The 20,681-nt window shown below is 43.9% G+C and overlaps 1 long non-coding RNA gene across 5 annotated transcripts in view; it reads left to right on the top strand.

Annotated features, from left to right (window-relative positions):
* The window catches only part of LOC110307461, a 204,094-nt gene that overhangs the window by 46,479 nt on the left and 136,934 nt on the right, over positions 1 to 20,681 (top strand). For 4 of the 5 annotated variants that reach the window (XR_003838434.1, XR_003838433.1, XR_002379393.2 and 1 more), the window contains exons 8-9: positions 19,874 to 20,015; positions 20,125 to 20,239. This is a non-coding gene — a long non-coding RNA (uncharacterized LOC110307461). Of the gene's footprint in view, positions 1 to 3,725; positions 3,770 to 19,873; positions 20,016 to 20,124; positions 20,240 to 20,681 lie in introns of all 5 variants that reach the window. The other variant, XR_003838432.1, reaches the window with a different exon arrangement.

The raw sequence follows: 20,681 nt of genomic DNA, 5'->3' as shown, positions 1-20,681 counted from the left end.
GTCTCCCTAGTTCTGAATGAAGGCTGCCTCAGATTACACTGTGTGTTACACTGGGTCCTGGACGAAAGCCAGCAAGACACAATGAAGGATGTTTCCCTTTGTGTCCACAGCTGCTTTCTAGCTACAATGGCCCTTTGTTGTGCCAGACCACAATAGAAGAGAAATGGTGCTCATTGGCCGATTGATTCACATTCCTGTGCTAGACTCAGGCCTTGCTCTGTCAGGAGCATCTAAGGTTTCAGAGCCTTGAGTAGTAAATTAGGTATTATGAACTAATAGGCAGATAATTGGCTTTAATTTTTTCTTTTCCTATAACAAAATTACATATTAATGTGACTTGGAGTATCTCCAGATGGATTAAGGGTGTATGCTCCACTGATGCTGGCATTACTATCATATCCCATATTGATAGAGTATTTGCCCTCACTGATTCTGGGTATAGCTATCATCTACCATATTAATATAGCATATGACCTAATGGTTCTGGGCATAGCTACCATATCCTTCATCAAAGGAGAATATGCCCTATTGATGCTGGAGATGGCTATCATCTACCGTATTGACATACTGCATATACTATTGGATATCGTCTTCCATTGTTAATAGCGTATATGCCCACTGATGCTGGCCATAGCTGCTATACCCTATGTTACTTTATTATGTGACTTGTTGGTGTTGTATGTGACTTTAATCAATGCGGTATTGGGATATGTGACTTGATAACGAGCTTTGAATGTGTTGGCATTTGGTCTAGCCTCTTGCTTTCTGATTCTCCATGGTACTGGAGTTATCCAAGGAATGTTACCAACATGGAAAATGGAAGAAATTCAAGAAGCTGGACCCTAAACTCAGTTCTTAGTCTAGACTCAAGCTCTGATTAGTTTGAATGAGAACTGCTGAATTCAGACCTAGTTCCAGGCCTGTGAGGGAGAGAAACGAGCGTTTCAGTCAATGAGGCCTGGGGCATAGCTGTTACACAGGATTCTTCTGAAGCAACAGCTAACTCATACATCCCTGTAGACCCTTGGGTAGAAGGAATTAGCAGGAGAATTCAATGGCTGATGACAGGCTAATATAATTGAAATGATCTATTTCTCTAGAAAAGACTACAGAGAACATTGGTTGCCCTGATTTCTTCCTTTTCCCACTAATACCTGATGTGGTGACTTGGTCAGAGTAGATAGTTGATAAGTGCATGTTATATATTATTGAACTGAAATAAAATATAGGTAAACCGAAAATGGAAAATAATGGTATGTTGGGAGTGGAGGCCTCCTGATAGGGTTACTTTCCTCATAAGAAGGGACAAAAGCAATCCCCCATGGAAGGAGTTACAGAGACAAAGTTTGGAGCTGAGACAAAAGGAGGGACCATCTAGAGACTGCCATATCCAGAGATCCATCCCATAATTAGCCTCCAAACGGTGACACCATTGCATACACTAGCAAGCGTTTGCTGAAAGGACCCTGATATAGCTGTCTCTTGTGAGACTAGGCCGGGGCCTACCAAACACATAAGTGGATGCTCACAGTCAGCTAGTGGATGGATCACAGGGCTCCCAATGGAGGAGCTAGAGAAAGTACCCAAGGAGCTAAAGGGATCTGCAATCCTATAGGTAGAACAACAATATGAACTAACCAGTACCCCAGAGCTCTTGTTTCTAGCTGCATATGTATCAAAAAAATGGCCTAGTCGGCCATCACTGGAAAGAGAGGCCCATTGGACATGCAAACTTTATATGCCCCAGTACAGGGGAACGTCAGGGCCAAAAAGTGGGAATGGGTGGGTAGGGGAGTGGGGGGGGAGGGTATGGGGGACTTTGGGGATAGCATTGGAAATGTAATTGAGGAAAACATGTAATAATAAACAAGAAGGGACACAAGACAGTTTCCCTCCTATTTTCAAGTATTGGAGTTTCTTTAGGAGCACAGAAGACACAGAGCAGAGGGAATGGGAAGGGTGGGCAGGACCACCCCAGGGCAAGGCCAACTTAACGAGAGATTGTATAGCTATCCTGACACTTAGCTATGTGGCACGTCAGAGTTTACCTAGGAGTACATCATTCACTGACCCTGTCTAGGCTGCTGTAATCGAATATCATAGCTCAGGTGGCTAAAATAACATAAAGTTATTTCTCAGGACTCTGAGACAAGAATGTTTAAAATCAGCGTATCAGTATGACCAGTTCTTGTGTAGACTTTTCCTGGTTTGCAGATGGCCTTAATCTTATGTCCTTGCATGGACAGCCCAGAGAGGCAAATTATCTTCTGTTTCTTGCTATAGGCACTAAAACCATCAGAAAGATTCGACACTCATCCCATTATCTCCCCAAATGTCCCATCTCCAAATACCATCACATTGATACCACAGGAAGGCAGTGGGGCCAGGGAGACACACAGATTCTCGTCATCGATCTTCCTTTCTGGAATCACTGTGTCATTAAATGCCCTCTTCCTAGCCTTTTCCATGTGATTTATTATTTTTTCACCACCCAGAGAATATGAGGAGAAGTGTGATGTTTTCTCCAGCCACCCCCAGCTCTCAGCAGACCCATTTACCTGATTTCATAAAGACACAAGAAATAACCCTTTCCCATGACATTTGTATTCTTTTAAAGTAAAATCTAGAAATTGAGAAAAAAATTTCTTAAGAAAAAAAAAAAAACCGAGAGAGAAGTCTGATGATAGAGTATCAACACCGTGAAGCTGGCACTGTGCCTGATAGAAAGTTTGAGCTTCCTTGTAGGCCTCCCACATCCTCCTAAATTAGGGTGAGCCCTTCTCATCTGCATGCATTACTTGTTACTCTCTGTTTGGGATGAGATAGAGGCAGGCAATGAACAGTTTGAGCTGCCTCTGTTTAACATCACAGGGGGCCTCAGGGCATATGTGTTTGTACAAGAGCCTGCTCGTGCTGACCTGTGCTATTAGAAGTAAGCGGATCCCCTGGGTTTCTCCAGGAGCTGGGAGCTGGACATTGCTTCCTGCTGCTGCTGTGTGTAACCTCTGCTGATGGCCAAAGGGACTGAACTCATCTTCTTTCAGGTAGCTTAAATGGGTGCACATCTCAGCCTCAGGACAAAGCTCATTGGAATTAGCAAAGGTTCACCGTCTAACAGCAGGGTCAGTTCCTAGTGAATCTAGGAAGCCAGAGTACTCGGAACAACAGGGGAGAGTAGCCTCTGATTTGAGGTCTAGGGACCAGACTCCCAGGATGCTTCCTTGGGAACTCTTAAGTAGTAAATTACTCAGAGGGTTGACTTGAAGCTCAGAGGTGAGAGAGAGTGGGAGAGGACCCAGAAGCAGAAGTATGCATAGATAGTGCTAAGAGAATAGTGTCTACTATAGAGTGTTATGGTTAATGGGCTTTCGTTCTCTTCCTACAACCAGATGTAGCATCCTAAGGGAAAGTGGTACCCAAGCAGGGCACTACTATCTGCTCTCATACCGGATAGCTTGGATGCTAATCTCAATCACATTACCTGAAAGCTATGTAATCTGGGGCAGGTAACAGAGTCTGCCTGTGCTTTGATTTTACTGCCTGTAGAATGAGAAATATTCTGTGTATTCTCCATGATGATTGTCAGATTTAATCTAGTTAATACATTAAAAAGTTTTGAAATAGCTCATGGCACATACTATTCTTTCAAGAGATGAATACTATGCTTTTAAAGTCATATTTTAAAATAACCATTGTTTTGTTTTGTTTTGTTTTTTCCTGGATAGAAAGATACAGATGCCTCATGACTTCTTTGCCTGATCCAGATTAGGTAATTTTCAGTGTCCAAAGAAGGAAAATGACATTTGCTTATCCACTGGGATTATTCCGATTTTACCAGTGTATGCATGTTCTCTGTATGTGTGTGTGTGTGTGTGTATGTTTATATGTATGTATACATAGATATATATATATGCATATATATGTGTGTGTTATATATGTATGTGTGTAGATATGTGCATACTTATGTGTGAATTTATCTGTGTGTTTTTATGTATATATGTGTGTATACGTCTATGTGTGCATGTACATAAATATGTGTGTATATTTGAATGCTTATTTATGTATATGTATGTTTGTACGTGTGTAGGAGTAAGTATGTGGTCATGCCAACTTAACATAACAACTATCATAACCAAAATTCACAACTGGACAGTTGTTAAAATGATCCCTTAGACTACGCCTCACAGTCATACCAAGCAGTAATGTTCAATGAATTTAAGTGGTCAGGAATAGAATTCATCCTCAGTAGAAGAATGTTTTTATCCTAGAAAATGCCTAGCACTGGACTTGTGAAGAAATGAGCTGTCTGTCCTTAAAAGCATCCAAGAAGAAGCTAGCTATCCTCTATCAAGGACTCTTCAAGATGATCATACTGGAAGAGAAGAAAAGATGGGTGATGCTTTTAACTCTGTGCATCTGAGATTAGATGTAAATCCTTGGAGGAGGTTAGACTTCAAGGGGGCCCTGGAGGACAGGAAGGCAATGAGGACAAGATGAGCATAGTAGGTACAAAACAGGAAGAGCCAGCACTTCTTGGCTCCCCAGGACAAAGTGAACCTCTGGCAACCAAGATTATGGCTCTGAGCAAAGTCACTGGGTCAGATGGAACCCAAACGTCAGAGTTTTGTGGCTCTTCTGAGCCAAGGAATTAACTACCACGCTGCCTATTCACAGACTGTTCACTGAAGGCTACGCTAAAAGAGAGATGTCCTTGAGAGCATGGGGTCTTGCTCTTGTGGGTTGCCACACAGTGGGTGTTTCTACCCAAGTCCATGACTCCAGATCAGTGATCCTATAAAAATCACCTTTAAAAAAAATCAACCTGGGCTACATTTTGAGAAAACCTGGGCTACACATACAGGAACATTGGAACTGTCTTATTTGCATCATCTGTGACATTGTCTTTTGCATGGCCTGTCTCTCTTTCTCATTCTCTGTTCCAGGGGGCCTCAGCAGGTAATTTAAAAGACTAACAAACTTTGGCATAGATCACTTTAAGAGCCAGGATCTGGCTGGAATATTAATGAAGCCATCTAGTGACAGAGTTGCTTCCTGATGCAGGAACATGTCAAAGAAGTTAGGTCCACGAGTGTTGCTCAGCAGAGCCCCATTGCTATTATCTAGCTTTTAATTACTTCATTAAAATTCAGTAGAGGAGCTGCCCAAATCCAGTAGCATGCCCAAAGCTTGCTGGGTGATTTCCCTGCCTCTGGCCATACGTGAGTTTTAGTTCTTTTAGGTCTCCAGAGATGGAACGCCAGATCTTAGGCAGGTGAAGCTGAGGCTGCAGGCAGGGAGCTTGCAGTGCTGGGGGTGCCTGCATGCCTTCTGCACAGATGTTTTTCTCTTCTCTTCTCCCATAGGTGCCAGGATACCCTGCCTCTCTGATATATTTGGGGAAGGGGCAATTCCATGGAAGTGTATTCCCAATCATAGAGCACAGTTGTCCCTGTGCACACATACTCTCCAGGACTCTTGGCGAGATATGTACTATTCCCAACTCTTTTTATTAAAGAGCAGTCAACACACCATTTTAGCAAGTGTGTTGCTCGCATAGCAATGAAGCTGGTGGCTGCCTCACTTGCCTCTATTCTTGGCTTTAAGGCCTCTTTAAGCTTTGATTTTCCTACCTGCAACCCAGAACCTACACTTGGTCACTCCTCAGCTCTAGATGCTCTGGGTCTTCAGTAGTGTATATCCTCTCAAGATGGGGCCTTCTAGTATGAAACCACACTATTCAGCTTCCATTCTAAACTTTATCATTAATTAGTTTTCCATTGCTATCGTATAATACCATGCCCAAGGACAAATTTTCTTTAGCTTCAGAGCGATAGGAATCCATTATAATAGGGAGGCATGGTGGCAGGTTGGCAGAACAGCTCGGGCAGCAAGGTGAGAATTCATGCCCTCAATTGCAAGCACCAAGCAGGGAGTGTAGTAAGATGGAAATAGGGTGAAGTTTATGTCTCTCCCAAAATCCATCCCTAGTGACACACTTGCTCCAGCAAGGTCATACCCTGAAACCTCTCCAGTGGCTCCTCTCACTGGGGGCCAAGTATTCTAATACCAGAACCTGTGAGGTATTGTTATTCACACCACTGTAGGTTCTCTTTTACTTATTCCTTTATATGATACTTTTTGTTTGGGGATTTACAACTGCTAATTTGCTGTGGGACCAGGGAAAACACTTTCAGCATGCATTTACTTCTAAACACAATGGTGAGTCCATGAATAATGGCATGGAGGGGTGTTGTAAAGACTTTCCTTCCAAATCGAAACACTGAGGCTCCTTTGACTCTGGGAATAAGTAAGACATACAAGGTGTAGACAATCAGAAAAGCTAACAAGGACCAAGAAGTTCTTTAATGTTTCAAAGGTCATAAACTCCCTCCCTCAGGCTATTTCAGCAGGGGCAGTCCCTGGAGGGAGAAGACTCTTCAGTCGGCCCAGCTACTTGCAGGCACTGCAAGAAGTTCCAGGAATGCAGCTGTCATGAGCTGGGCTTGAGGCTAGCATGGACTTTCAGTGATGCAACTGCTCTTGAGTCACCCATGCCCCTGAAAGTGACCCCTTGCCCATACCTCTCTAAGTAATTCCAATAAACTCACTATTCACTAGGCTAGACTGGGCATTTGTTTCTTTGATCTGTTGATAGTACCCTAACTGGGTACTGTTCATGTATCCCTAGGAAAAGTCACTCAATAGGATGGTAGTATTCTTTCTATATTCTATGGGGTATGGACTTGTTGATGCTATTTTTAGTTTCAAATGGTTCCTTATATGCTTCTTGGTTTAAGTTTGTGCTCCATATTAAAATATATATAAAGAGAATTGAACTAAACACATTGTGCTGGTTAAATGTCAAATTGCCACCACCTAGAATTGCCTGATAAAAGAACCTAGATCCAATTGGCCTATGGGCACATCTGTGGGACAATTGTCTTGTTTACTACCTTAAATAAGAAGGCCCAGCCCACTGAGGGAGACACCATTCCCTAGACAGGGGACCCTGAGATTTATAGGTCAGGAGAAAGCTGGAGGCAGCAATAAGCAGGCAGCAAGGGTGCATTTGTTTCTCGCTGCTCTTGACTGAGGATGTGGCGTGACTAGCTACTTGAGTTCTTGCCCTGACTTTATTGAAATGATGGACCATAAGTACAAAATATAAGCCACATAAACCCCTTCTTCTACTGAGTTGCTTTTAGCAGGTCATTTGAAACCTATGTAAAAATATGATACACATGTACAGTTTGGGGGAGCAATGTGTTTGTTAGTGAATATGAGACTTCTGTCCTTTCCTGCCTGCATGCCACTGCTCATTTTTCTCACTTTTGATCCTTATGTCTCTCAAAGGCCCTTCAGGGAAGAACAAGGGCAGTCCATTCAGGATCCCTGGGTTGTGGCTACCGGTGCATGCACGGATCATTCAGTGAGAGGCTGTCCGCAGGATACTGACATTATGGAGTGTGGCTGGGAGTCAGTGCCTGCAGGTGCAGGTGGAGGGTGGGGCACAGCCACAGACCTTAGGGTTGCAGAGAGCCAGGCCTTTGAGGAAGAAACATTAGGAAGAGCTTGTGCTGAAAATGTTCAAACCTGTCACGTTGGTAAGCCAGACAGGGATTTCTGACAGACGGTAGAAAAATGCAAGCATGCAGGTTTTCGAGGTAATGAGAGCCTTCCACGGAAACAGGTCCTTTTCCTCCCTCACCTGCCAATAAGACGACAGGACCCTCCTAAGGTTTCCTGAGCATGTTTAGCAGTCTGAGACGAGCTTGCTTAGACAGTCATTGGCTTCGGAACCTGACACCTTTGGCCCTGGGGTGGGGCGTGCTGGATAAGGGTGCTAGGCTGCTTAGGGCAGCACCAGTAGCATCTCCCTCTTGTTCACTTTTTATTTTTTTCTTTGGTGGTCAGAACTTTGGTTGGCAATGACCTTCTTTTTTCTAATGTTTTCCTCATTCCAGGGTTTATTCATTCACCAGCTAAAGCCTTCAAACATTCTTATCTTATTGGAACATGCTACTATATGCATACGACATATATTCTGGTATATTTATATATGTCAGTATATGATATGCAAGTAGGGGTTATGATGGGAGAAGAAAAGGTCTTAAGTCAGGGAGGGAGAGAATTATGCCAAGAACAAATATTGTATGTTTTCTCATATATGAAGAGTTTAAACTGAACCCTCCCTGTGTGTGTGTTAGAGAGAGAGACAGAGAGATAGAGAGAGAGAGAGACAGAGAAAGAGAGAAAGAAGAAGAAGAAGAAGAAGAAGAAGAAGAAGAAGAAGAAGAAGAAGAAGAGGAGGAGGAGGAGGAGGAGGAGGAGGAGGAGGAGGGAAGAGAGAGGAGATTTTAAGTCTGAGAAGGAACTTTAAATGAAGAGGAGGGAGAAGGGAAAGTACTTGGGGAATGAATTAGAACGATGTGTTAGAACAGTGTATTAATATGTGTGTGTGTAAGAAATGTCACACTCATTATTTTGTATGCTAAACAAAATATAACAATTAATTAAAAGGGAAAAGTAATCCTGCTCATTGCTCTGTCCAGCTTCTTGTCTGTCTCTCGGATGCCCCACCACTGGCCTTTCTTCTGTCTACTTTTTGCTCTCACTTTCCATGTCTTCTGACCCTCTTTCTTTTTTGTATCTTTGTAGTTGGTCTGTCTGCCTTTCCAGTCAGTCAGTCAGTCTGTCTTTCTCTGTCTCCATTTCAGAGTCAGACAGGAGTTTAAGACACACAGCCTCTACTTTTCTTAATTGGGCATAAAAATGGCCTTGGAAGCTAATGGGGCACATGAGTCATGGGTGTATGTGTGCATCAGCCCAAGCTTGCTCTCCACCCTTCTGCCAAGACTCGTCTATGCAGAGATTGCTTCCTGAAGCAGAGGGAGGGCTTCTTTTTAGTGATGAATCTTATTTTTTTTAACCCAAAGCCTCCTAAGGCACTTAATTCTTTAAGATGTTTAAGTGGAGAGAGAGAGAGAGAGAGAGAGAGAGAGAGAGAGAGAGAGAGAGAGAGAGAGAGAGAGAATATGAGAATGAAGGGGGCACGGCACATAACTTCTTTTAGGTTAGACAATATCCTCTAGAAGGGCAGAGTAGAAAATGTCACAGGCCCTGGAAAATGATATGAACTTTGCTCCTCCTTAGCCTTAGGCCTCTGCCTGACGTTCTTCTGGCCACCCTCATCCTGGTGTTCGAACTCTATATACCAACATGGGTCCTGGTTCTTCCTACAAACGTGCATCCACACGAACTCTTCCTGAGACACTCTTCTCTCAGCTGCAGCGAACTCCTGTCTGTCCTTTGCTAACTCTTTTAGGAATTCTTAGTCCAAGTCTCCCAGAGTTAGTTACTCCTTTCCAAGTCACGGTTACTGGCCTTATAGAGGTTACTAGAGGATCCCTTCTTGTCAGACTATGATTTCTTTAAAGGCCTCTAGTAAGGGACAAGGATGCATTGAACAAATCTAAGAAGAGTAATTACTTACTGGGGAATCAACAGGAAAAGTCACACAGACACCATTGGTGTCTCTTTAATGCAGAGGGCGGGTTAAATGGTGCAATTGACCATTGAAAGGAGAACAGAGAGCAGGCAAGAGGGATGCCGATGCCTCCCTCTGCACCTTGGACCCACTCTTCAAAAGACATCCATGAGACTTCAGAGGAGTACAGTTCTAATTTATGCCTTGCTCCGTCAATGTCTCTTTGCCCATGATAACTGTAGGAAGAAAAGGACCCTGCTTGGGATCCTGGTAGCCCTTTGAGATCAGACATGCATGGTGGGAAGGGATGAGGGGATGGATGTGAAAGACGGAGCTTTGGAGGATGTTTCTGAGTCTGCTTCCCAGGTTCTCATTTTAGCCTGTGGTTGGGTGGGAAAGAAAATCTCAGATCTACATGAAGTGTGTGTCTGCCTTGCCTCTGACTAACTCCAGTCTCCTCCCCTGATGATAAGGGGGAATGCTCTGAGGGAGGACTCAGAATGCCTGCTGTATTTACAGATAGCCCTAGGACTAGAACAGCTGCAATGCTAGGCACTTTATAATATAAGGGTGCTTTTTACTCATGGCCTTGTGTGATTGTCTGACACAGCAATGTGGACAAGGGCAATGGAGCATCACACCTACTCGGCTCTCCTTCCTATCTCTCAGATCTCCTTAGCTTCTGCAGTAATCCCTCCAGGAAGCACCTGTGATACTCCACCCCACCCCATCACTGTAGTTCTTCTCCTAGAGTCATGACATATGGTTCTTTGCTGCCTTGGTGGTTCTCTTGGATATAGTTAGCAGCCCATGGGGATAGAATCACAGAAGGCAGACGATGAGGGTGCCCATTGTGACTGTTACAAAATGGTCTTGTGTCATCTTTTTCATCTCAGGCATGGCCATAGGCTCTTCATTCCCACAAAAATGACACATTGATAATATTGGACTATGGATATTACCTAAGGTCTTTGTACAGGAAGTATATATCAGTTAGTTAAGAAAATCCTCTTTACTGATTGATTGGTTCCTAACTCTTGTGCCATCGAGTCCCTGTCTAGAAACCCTGCTTGATTTAGCTGAGAAAGTGCCACAGTCAAGGAATAGACATTGTGTGTGAGCTTGGCCAAAACATCTACTACAGTGAAATCCTGTTCAACTCCTTGTTTTGGAGACTTGTTATGAGAATCATCTGAAGTACAGCCTGTGGAAGAGTTTTGAAATTGTAAAGGTTTGAAGAATAGGTGTACGGTGCTTGACCCTTTATAGGATTTCTTCAAAATGAACTTACTCCAGGAGACAGTGCTGGCAAAAACTCTCGGATCACTCTATGGAAAAGGAAATGAAAACTGGTTTTGGGGGAAAGGGATGGAGAAGGAATTACAGGTGCATTTCTGGTTGTAATATACTCAATTGGATGTGGTAGATTGCTGCTTCACACAGAATCCCTGCCCCTATATCAAGCCCTGCAGTTAAGGTGGATGGTTCTACACAGAAGCAAAGCTCACTGAAGTTCTATTCCTGAGTCATCTGTGCCTCTAATGGCCCGATTCCTAATTTAACTAATCATTACTTTCAGCAAAGCCACAGGTATGAGAACCTTGATCCTTTGGACAGTCCTGGTAGTTAGGATTCCAGGATGTAAGCCCAAGCTCACAGAGCTGGAGGCAGGAAGAAGGAAGCTAGGCAAGGAAAGACACAGAGTGGGGTAGTGGGTTCTGCCGCTCTGAAGGCCAGAGGTTTATGTCGAGCTTGTGTATACAGGAACAGGGATAGACCTCAGCAGGTATGGCCACCTGGCATCCTGGCCTTACTGGGAATATGAGCTGGTAAATAAAGCAGGCCTGGAAGCGCCTTTTCTCCATGCTAGGGAGAAAGGGGAGTTTTTATCTGCTGAGCTCCCTGCCATTTTCAACAAGGTTGCTCACTATGAAAGCTATCCAGGCCATAATGCTATTCAGGTGGACAGACTCTGTACTCCATGCAAGCATGGAGTTGATATAGAAATTCAGTAAGTGGGGAGGGTCCTAAGCAAGAGAAAGAAAGGATGTTAGAATTAAAGGTGTTTGAAAAGACAGCATGTTCTGTGTCTCGTACACTGGTCTTTTTTTTTTTTCCTCAAGGTTAGGAGACTTGGTATCCAGTAGCGAGAAGGGGCGGGTGCCACTCAGCTCCTAAATTCTTCCTTTCATCTCCACTGTCTGGAAGTGACTGCATCCTGCTGACAGGCTCCTGGGCTCAGACTCTTCATCCACGGGCTTAACAGCAACAGAATAGCTTTGGCTGCCCCACCTCAGCCTCCCTGGAGACCCAGTCCAGCCTTAGCCTCTCCAAGATCCCCAAATCCTTATTAAGAAACTATGGATTTTCAGAGTAAAAAAAAAAAAATCTATAGAGAGACTTCAGAAACAGTCTGGGGAGATTATAAAGAAATGTGGGCCAGTTTTCCAAGGAGACTTTATAGAATATTCAATAGCGCTCATGTCATAAAAGGCCTATGGAGGTTTCCATAGCTGAGGCTGGCCCTGAATTATGATTCCCTGATGCACAAGCCCAGTGAAAGGCCACAGCATAACAGGTTATGGCTTGAGTCTCTGGTGCTTGTAAAAATAGAGCCACCTCATGAAAACGCAGTGGGGATATTAATTTCCAGGGCTGAAGTTCAATTTAATAGAAAGACAGAGTAGAAAATAGAGCTGTCTTTTCAATCCTGTGGTCATAATAGTACCCCCACCCCGCACCTCTCAAGAAACTGTCTTCCGGCCAGTTCCCAGACATCCTGAAACGTGCCACGTGCTTTGCTTGCAATGATAACTAGAGCTGGGTAGCTGAAGGGACAGCAATTACTGTCCACAGATGGGGAACCTGAGGCAGTCAGAGGTTAATCTACTCTCTTGTGGGCTCGGAGCAAGTCAGGGGATGTACCAGTTTGCAGTTAGGAAAATCCTCCTCACAAAGGAAAACAGGAGACCACAGCTGAAGATAAGTTATTAATGTGCATGCCTACCTGCTAGCCCCAGTGTGAGTCGCACTGGACACGCATATCGGTACTACTTTTTATATGGTGAGTTAGATAGGTCAATATGCTCTTCATTTATTAAGAAACAGGCTTAGTAAGATAATGGCATTCATCCAGCTTATTATATATGTATGTATATATAAAATATATGTATAATTATGTATTATATAGTATTTATGTGCATATTAAATATGTATATAATACATATATAAAATGTATGTATATATGTAGTATATACATATATGTACATATAACACACATGCACACACACACACACACACATCATATAGCTAATGTATACTCCAGGAGCAGAAAATAATGGCTGCCCAAGGCCTGCCTGATAAGCTTTGCACATTGAAGGAGATCCCCACTGTTTTCATAGCTGCAGTGGACCCTCTCTCAGATCAAGACCTATGACCTATTATAGACAAGGACTTCCATGATTGGTGGAAGTAGCTGAGAATGGAAATCATTGAGCATGTTTTCAGAGAGTTGTGATAACCTGGTTTTCATTGTGAAACTGACCTAAACCTTTTCTCCTTTCCTTAAAGTCTAACATTCATTGGAATGACAGTCTCTGGGCAGATTAGTTCAAAATGAATCTTATAATTTCATTGGGAAAGGAGCTATGAGGTCATAGAAGGGTCCATGGCTGATGGAGTACAGAGAAACAAATGGAGAGGTCCTGAACTTGTGTTGTCAAGGTCATAGCCAGCATTGCAGGACTAGGATGACTTCATCCTTGAACTGTGGATGTTGGTCAGCAGTGAGTGGCTCCTAGCCTAGGATCAGCCGAGAGTTAATAGGAGATGCTTCAGTAGTGTGAGGGCCCCAGGGCACTTCAGCAGATATTGCCCAATTAAGTGTTTCATTCAGGTTCTCTCTCCAGAGGCTAGAGAGAACAGATGTGGAGGTGCCTTTGGGACTGGGGCTTTTTTTTTTTTTTAAAGATTTATTTATTTATTATATGTAAGTACACTGTAGCTGTCTTCAGACATTCCAGAAGAGGGCACCAGATCTCGTTATGGATGTTTGTGAGCCACCATGTGGTTGCTGGGAGTTGAACTCTGGACCTTCGGAAGAGCAGTCGGGTGCTCTTACCCACTGAGCCATCTCACCAGCCCGGGACTGGGGCTTATCTATTGGCTTGAGGTTCAGATCTCTATAGGTTGTAGTGACTGTGGGGAAGGGGGAGAGAGGAAAGAGAGAGAGAGAGAGAGAGAGAGAGAGAGAGAGAGAGAGAGAGAGAGAGAGAGANGAGAGAGAGAGAGAGAGAGAGAGAGAGAGAGAGAGAGAGAGAGAATGAGAACATGCAGGATGAGCCTTTCAGAAGGTGCTTTCTGCTTTAGTAGTTGAGGAGAAATTCTGATTTCTACAAATGGCCTGCTGTAAAAAAGGCTACAGTGCCCTATAATTAGCATCTGGAGCCATGCTTAACCCTTCTTTGGCAGGCCTAGCATGTGGACACACCTCACCAAAGACTCAGGCAACATCTGAGAGCTGGGGGATGGGTAGGAGTGCTGGATACGCCAGGCCCAATGTACCGATGACTTCATAGCAGTTTTAGTTACCCGGATAAAGACTCATTCAAGATGGAGCCTGGCTATGGGAGGTTCTAGGAGTCCTACTCCTCTCTGAAGGTCTACTGCAAATTAATGAACGGAGGAAAGGATAAAGAGTCTATTTTCTCCCATGTTGTAGCAACATGTAGGTTGTTCACAAGCCAGTAAATGGCTCCACATTTATGTAAGCAATCCTAACTAAACTCAGTGGGTCACAACCAAACCAACCAAACAAGCAAGCAAAGCACTGCAAGGATACACCATGACCAACGCCATCACAGCCACCTCTGCCACTACCAAACCCAAAAATCCACACACACACAAAAGATAGAGATTGTTCAGAAGAAGAAGGAGGGGTCCAGAGGGAGTGGGAAGAAGTGAAAAAGAAAAAGAAAAAGAAAAAAGAAAAAAGAAAAAAGAAAGAAAGAAAAAGCATTTAAAAAGAAAACGTTCAGGTCAAAGTTACTCTCTTTCCCCATATTAAATGTGCCACCCAATACCTGGTATTTTGCTGGTTGGCAGTCCACTCCTTCCTAAATGGCCATCTATTCGATCCATCCATCCCGTGAAGCCATTCTGCTGTTGCCAGGGAGGGCAGTAATAACCCCTTTAAGCTAATGAGGGCATTGTCTGAGTTGGTGCTAGCCATAGGACCTTGGCCCTGCCCTGTGCTTACAAATGAGAGCTCAGGTTTTGCAGTGGTCTGTGACATTTGAAGCTGCCACCTCTATCACACTCACAATGGATCTCATTAGCACCTGGGGAAATCTTCCTGCCAGCTCATGCCTCTCCTAAGAATGAGCAGCTTTAATTGCATTCAATCACCTTTTGCAAGGCCCTCTATGCCATCTTACCATTTTCTCCCACCTACTCCATTTATAGTACATCCCTGCTTGTGTACTCCACTTGTAGGTGTGAAATGGTTAAACACACTGCTCAGGTTAGGGGAGTGGTAAGATAAGGTTGAATGGCTTTAGGCTGCAAGAATCAGGCCCTCTGTATTTGTGCAGAGCAAAGAATCTATTTTCTGCTCACACCTCCCTCTGAAAGGTACATTTCTAGGCAGAGGAATCAGAATAATTTCTCCACCCACATCCTCTTACCACAGTGTGACCAGAACACACAGGTAGCTAGAGAGAACAAAAGATCTGGATCAGAGCTATTGGCTCTAAAATTTCAGCACGCGTGTAACAAAAAAGTGCAGGTGCCTGATTCTGACTCTGAGATTCAAAGTAGGGAGGGAGTACTTACATTTTTAACAACCTTCTTCAGGCCATTTCAGTTCATGGTCTCACTTTTAGAACTACTAGGTTCAGGGGAAAAAAAAAAGAATTCCAGTCAGATAGCTGAAGTAGGCCCCACTGAACACAGAGAAAAGGCCTTTGCCAGGTAATTATTTCTTTTTATTTTTATTAGATATTTTCTTTATTTACATTTCAAATGCTATGCTGAAAGTTGGTCTTGCCAGGTAATTCTTAATTAGCTGCTGGTAAAGGGAGACCTTTTCAATGATGTAGCTGACAGAGCCTTAAAAATTTCGGTGGCAATATGTCCTGTTTTGTGTGGTTTTCAGGTGAATGTAGATCAATTAATACCTGTTAATTACTGTTAATGTCTCTTTCCCCTCTCTCAGAAAAGCATCTGTATTGGACTATGAATTATGTAGATACCCCTCTTGAAAGTGAGCTTCAGGCAATCCTTGCAGGGGAGGAACCCATCCCAGACATAAGCTCTGAGGAGTGAATTAGCTCTGAATTAGTTCTCTCACCCTGTGTTTTTGGAATCTGAGCATGCCAAGGGATCCTCTTATCCCATTGAAGGTTTGATGACATAAATGATTGAAAAAGGCCATGTTTTCAGAAGTGAACAATTTTATTAAAATCATGGCTTACTCTCAAAATGTTCAAATTTGCTTCCACCCAACTCGGTACATACTATGGCCACAGAAAAGCTCTGTATTTTCTAGTCTCAACAGTTTTTCCTCTTGTTCAACATTCAGATTTTATTTCCACAAACACAGAGCTGCATTCTACATTTGAGGATGTCATTTAAGGCCAAGAAACTCCAATAAAAACGCATTTATCAGCAGTAAAGTTTGTTTGAGGATTACCTGCTGCGAATAAAGCTAGGCTCCCCTTTTAAACTGAAGCATGCTATTTCAGGAATGTGACCCCTTTCATGAATAAATGACATGGTGACATTTACAGATAAAGCAAGATTTAACTGCTATGAAAGGAGGTGACAGATGTCAGGGTGTCAATAATGATCCGTGAACATAATGGTTTCTTGCCTGAACGCCGAGCAGATACATAATGTAACTGCTGCCTGCCAGTGTTCCATAGAGAATGAGCCTCATGCTCAGAAGAGTCTAGAAGGCTTGCGGCATCACAAGAGGTACCAGTCAAGAGTAGTGGTTGTCTGAGGGAGTTTGAGTAAAGTCTGACCAAAACCAAGTCCATAATGTCTTCACTCTGTATGTCAGGGAGGAGTTGTTTTTTCCACCATATCAGGCTCAAGAATACCTGATAAGAATTTAGTTCTTGAGAAAAAACATTTTGGGGTTGTAATTTGTTTTCCAGAAGAACTACGGGCTTGGAGAAAATGGCAGGGGCAAGTCTGTGGATATGGCAATGCCAACGCCAGAAGCAGTGTCTGCCCAGGGCCTGTAGATGCAGATACACACACTAAGGACATCTTTGCATCCAATAAAGAGCCACCCAACTGTCCAGGAAGCCTGTGACTGTGAAGTCAGAGTCCATGGGCAAAAGATTGTGAATGGCTCAGCCAAATGTAACTCGTGCTTTATACCTGAATGTTCTTTCCTACTTTATATTCAGAGCCTCCTTCCTTCTTGGGTCTACTCTTCTTGTTTGTGAATTCCTGTAGAGACCGGTGAACATGTGGGTACAGGTATGCATGTGCAAGGTGCACAAGTGGGGGCCAGTGGGGGCCAACATACTTTTCTCTTGCTGTTAAGTAGACACTGCATGGTTGTCTTAGCTACCTCTTAACTATTTACCCACATCTGGAATTAACTGAAACCCAAGTGACTGGGTACTGGTAGTGGGATGGGCTTGACTCAAGCTACTCCTAGTTTACTCTCTCTGCCTCGTGCATGCAGCTCACAACGTGAGTCTCCAGCTTATTGCCTTAGTTGCTGTGCCTTCTGCTTGCTGCTGTCAGACTTCCCTGCCAGGATGGACTCTTAACCTTCTGTAACTGTTAATCCAAATAAACTCTGTCGTCTCTGAGTTGCCTTCTTCATGGTCTTTTTATCACTGCGAAAATTACTAGTATGGCTATCTTCCTCCTTTTTGCTTGAGACAGAATCTGGAACTTTGCTAGGCAAGCCAGGATATCTGGATTAAGAATGCCCAAAGATCTTCACATTTCTACTTTCTAACTTAGCATGGCTGGGATGATACCATGAACCACCATGCTGAGTTTTAAAAATATATCTCAGGGATCCAAATTCAGGTCCTCATACCTGTTGGGCACATGCTTACTATCTCTCCAGCCTTGCTTTTGCACCTTTGGATCTAGTATGTGTGTGTGTGTACGTGTATGTATGTGTGTGTACATACATACATACATACATACATACATACATTCTATATTTCTGTCTTGTACTTTCTTTTTCTCCTATGTTGTTACTGTAACTGAATAATTGAGGCTGAGGAGTTTATGAATAAGAGATTAATTGCACCTCATGGTTTGGGACATTTAAGAACATGATGCTGGTACCCACTAGCCTTCTGATGAAGGCCTCAGTTAGGAAAGCACAGGGAAGGAGGCATCTGTAGAGCAAAGAAAATTGCAAAACCATTCCCACAAGTAAGGCACTAATCCACTCATCACGGCTCTACCCTTCTCACTTAAACATCCCCGCCCTGCACCATTTCCCACCTTGGCAGCACAGCACTGAGGAACCAATCACACACATAGGCATGGATGTGACCACACTCATCCTAGAGCTCTGACCTTTCCTTGTTATGCTCTTGGGAAGTTATTAGCTTCCAGCAATTAGCTCCTGGAAAAGAAGCTCTGCTGTTCTCCAGGAATACTGTACTGGAATACCATTGCAGAATGATCTTTGGTGGATTCTCACCATGAAGTCGTTGAAGTTTTTCCAGGTCTAGAGTTGGGGAAAGATACTCACAGTTAGATCTAACCTCAGCCCCCTACCATGAAAGCAGAGCAGGATTCTCGGTGCTCACTGCTCACTCCAGCTACTCCTCCAGACTCCCAAGTATCTGGTCTAGGGGATAGTTTTCCCCACTGCCACTTTGTAGTTGTCTGGTCCAGTCCCCTCCCCTTCATTTGTTACCCTGACTCTCTGACTCTGATGCTTTATGCTCTGAATTGGGATATTGAGGCTGTGACAGCCCCTTAAGCCAATTCCAGGACTGGACAACATTCATTTTTTTATACTATACATCGGCATCTTCTCCTATTGTGTGTCTAGTTACTGCCTCATTCAACAATGAAGACAGGAAAGCAGAGGCTCTGAGGTGCCTGCCACTCAGCTCACCTAGGACTCTTTTGCCTAGACCCATCCTGTAGCTAGGGCTACATGTCCATTCCCTGTGCTCTAGCTTTGGTGACTAGCATATGCTCTTCAATTTCCTCATAGACCAGCATTCATCTAAGCTTCAGGATTACCCTCCAGCCTGAGCTCTGTGCTCAAGGTGAAACCCATAGGTTTCCACTGATGAAGCAACATATGGGTACAAGAGCTGCTAGATCTCTCAGCAGAGCATAGTGGCATGTTCCACTGACCTGCCTTCACTATAGGGATGAGTGTGAGGTGGTTGAGTGCATTCATACAGATGTGTGCACAGGTGTAAGAGTGCAGGTCTGCACCTACCACAATGGAGACCAGTTAACAACTTCATGTCTTAGTCTTCACCATCTACCTTGTTTGAGACAGGGTCTCTTTGCTATAGTTTAGTGCTGTGTCAACCAGGCTATCTGGCCTGTGAACTTCCCAGTTCTCTTGTCTCTGCCTCCTGTCTCTCTATAGGAACACCTGGAATATAAACACATTATTATGCCTGGCTTTATGTGTGTTCTCAGGATTCCAATTAACTTCTCATGTCTGTGTACCAAGCTCTTTGCTCACTATGTCCTGCATTTAGATGTGGTTTTGATGACAAATACCATGGTCCTATCCCCTGTCACTGCCAGGAAACTGTGCACTTTAATAACAAGCAGGCCTGGAAATGAGGCTGTCACAATGGTACCAGCCTCCATGGGGAGTGCTGAGTAAGCCTCTGGCAAAAGGAGATCTTTTAAAAGCAGTAAAGTCAGCCATGAGCCACCCCACCCCCACCCTCTGTACTTTACAAGTCTGAAGCTCAGGCAGGGATGCTTCTGTGTTTTTTGTGACACCTAAAGCTAGTCACCCAGTTAGAGCTGGAAGACAGGCAAGGGGCGAAATCTCTTTCTTGCCAGAGACCTTCCTGGGCCAGTGCCTGAGCCTCAGAATTCAACTCAGGAAAAATAGAGGTCCTTCATGTCTAGGAGAGCCAGGGTCATTTTCTGGATAATGGTGTCTGTGAACAGAGCTCTGAGAAACCTTTAAGATATGGTATGGAAGAACAGACTGTGAAGGAGTCATTGGTAGAGGAAGGCTATGGTTACAATGGTCCCATAAAAGGGGAGGCATAGCTCTGCTTTCTTTAGTTCACCCCAGTCATTCAGTTATTTCCAGTGAGCAGAAGAAGCAGTCTCCTTGTGTCTTCACACTGAGATCTGGCCCTCCTCTCACTCAAGAATAAGTGACTAGTGACCCCCTTCTTCCAGATCCTGAAGGGACCACGATCAGAGAGCCAAGACCCCACGACATCAGCTGTGTCACTGAGCAGCTCCGAACTGCATGGACAGATGCTGCGCTTGCAGAGAGACCCGTTGCTCAGACATTTTGAGAGATAAAGGAATCTACCAGGTATTTCTGGGGTTCAAGCTTAGAACCAGGTACCCCTTAGCAAGTTCTGAGGTAATTAGAAGGCTGACTGGCATTGTTTTTTCTTTTTCTTTCTTTTTCACCCCCTTAGCAGTAACTCTTCCATTCTGCTTTACAAGCTGACAAGATTTCAACTCAAGGCAGGAGGCTCACGATGCTGTCATGAAGTACACGTGGAGAAGAACTGCAGATAAATGCTTTCCACTGTAAGTCAATTTTGTCTGGAAGTTTCCTTGTGGTTGGAAGTTTCTTTGAAAACTTGGCAATTATTAAGACGTCAGTAAGCAGGGAGATGTTTTGCTGCTGCCTCCCTACTGCCCAGCCCTGTCTACGCTGACAGCTCCCCTTTCTGGGCCTGTGCACTGAGCAGGGCAGAGAAAGGACAGCGACACTGAAAGGTTGCTGAATAATGATTACTCACAAAAGCCTGGGCCTGCAGTGCTTGGTGTGCGCCTGCCTGCCTGCTCTCAGCATTTTTTTCTCTTTGTCTGCATTTCTGTCCGTCTTCAGATTCCTGACAGGTATATGTATGGCTCGAGCCATTCCACAGGTCTTGGGTGGATGTCTGTACCTACAGTTCTTGGGTGGATGTCTGTAGACAGCTCCTGGGTGGATGTCTGTACCTATAGCTCTTGGGTGGATGTCTGT

The sequence above is a fragment of the Mus caroli genome, chromosome 12, assembly GCF_900094665.2.
Source record: "Mus caroli chromosome 12, CAROLI_EIJ_v1.1, whole genome shotgun sequence".
In the NCBI taxonomy this organism is placed as follows: domain Eukaryota; kingdom Metazoa; phylum Chordata; class Mammalia; order Rodentia; family Muridae; genus Mus; species Mus caroli.
This window is presented reverse-complemented; position numbering and strand designations above follow the sequence as displayed.